The 1,499-nt window shown below is 70.6% G+C and overlaps 1 protein-coding gene across 1 annotated transcript in view; it reads right to left on the bottom strand.

Annotated features, from left to right (window-relative positions):
- PTP4A2 (protein tyrosine phosphatase type IVA, member 2) overlaps positions 1–399 on the bottom strand; it is a 37,193-nt gene extending 36,794 nt beyond the window's left edge. The window contains exon 1 of the mRNA XM_027864387.1: positions 312–399. The gene's annotated coding sequence lies outside the window, so the exon portion shown is untranslated. The remainder of the gene's footprint in view (positions 1–311) is intronic.
- Between the last annotated feature and the right edge of the window lie 1,100 nt (positions 400–1,499).

The raw sequence follows: 1,499 nt of genomic DNA, 5'->3' as shown, positions 1-1,499 counted from the left end.
AAGTGACCACCTGAAGACCCACGTTGCCCCCCTACAATAAAGTGACCCCCTGAAGACCCACGTTGCCCCCTATACAATAAAGTGATCACCTGAAGACCCACGCTGCCCCCTCTACAACAGTGACCACCTGAAGACTCACGCTGCCCCCCAGAATAGATTTAAAGCCCACGGAGGAGCTCTTCCACCCCCCTCCCACCAGGCCGCGCTCCCTCCTTCCGGGGACGTGTCTGGGGCCTGGCTAATGGCTGCTACGGCGGCGGCGGCTGCCCTTCCCCGGCCTGGGGGGGGGGGGTAGAGGAGCCCTCACTCACGCCGGCGAGCTGGGGGCTGGGCATTGAAGTCCGGCGGCGAGGACGGGCGGGCAGCTGGGGGGCTCCTCCTCAGTCACCTCGGCGGCGGCGGCGGCGGCGGCGGCGGTGGCGGTGGCGGCGGCGACGACTCCCCCCCAGCCTCCCCCCGAGCGCGCGACACCCGGCCCGGCCCGGCGGCGGCTCCGGCCCCGGCCCCGGCGGCGGCTGCGGCTCGGGCCCCGGCTCCGGCTCGGGCGGCGGCGGCGCGTGCCAGCGAGTCCGTCTTGGTGCGGCGGCGGCGACGGCTCCGGCTCCGGCCCCGGCTCGGGCTGAGGCAGCAGCGACGGGGGCTGCGGCTGCTCCCCGTGTGGAGGCAGCGCTGGGGCCTCGCCTCGCCTCTCCTCGCGACGCGCCGCTCCGCCGAAGGGCCTGCTCCGCGCTCCGGCAGCTGCTACTCCCGCCACTGCTCCAGCTCCTGCCGCCGCTGCCGCTGCCGCTGCCGCTGCCGGGACGATTACGGCTGAGGCTGATCGCGCCGCCGCCGCCGCCGCCGCCGCTACCGCCACCGCCGCCGCTCCTGCTGCGCGCGCAACCGGAACCACCTCGCCTTCTCCCCCTCCCCCTTCCTCGTGTCCCCTCTCCTGCGAGCGCCCCCGCCCTCCCGGGCCGTTGGTCGGCTCCTCAGCCCTCCACTCCCTTCGCACTCGCGGCCCACCCGCCCGGCTGCCATTCCATCCGACCCACCCACCCAGGCTCTCGCCTTTGTCTTGACCTCTGCCCTGAACTCCCCCGCTTCTCCCCATGGTTTCTTCCACCTGGAGCTCAATCCCGTTGAGGCCTGATCCATGTGGCCGCGAGAATAGGGGAGGCCACACGCGTGCGTGCACGCACATACATTCACATTCACATTCACACACACACACTCACACGCACGCACTCACACACACGGAGCCCAATCGGGGGCAGGAAGCTGCACCCTCAGGCATCCCAGCCTTTGGCCTGCTTAGGAAGGGCTCCCAGCAGCCTTTGCGCCTGGAAGTATTGGCCATGCTGCCAGGTGCCATGACGCAGGGGCTGGGTGCCAGACCCCGGTGGGACGTGGCAAGGGAGCTAAAGGCCATTAGGAAGGGATTCCCAGCCTTGAGGACTGGCCGAGGCCAAGGAGATGGAAGCCAGAGCTGCCTCACTCTTGGCTGAGCCTCCTCAGAG

The sequence above is a fragment of the Vombatus ursinus genome, unplaced genomic scaffold, assembly GCF_900497805.2.
Source record: "Vombatus ursinus unplaced genomic scaffold, bare-nosed wombat genome assembly UNPS02014775.1, whole genome shotgun sequence".
Classification (NCBI taxonomy): domain Eukaryota; kingdom Metazoa; phylum Chordata; class Mammalia; order Diprotodontia; family Vombatidae; genus Vombatus; species Vombatus ursinus.
Note: the sequence above shows the minus strand (reverse complement) of the source record. Positions and strands in the feature narration are given on the sequence as shown.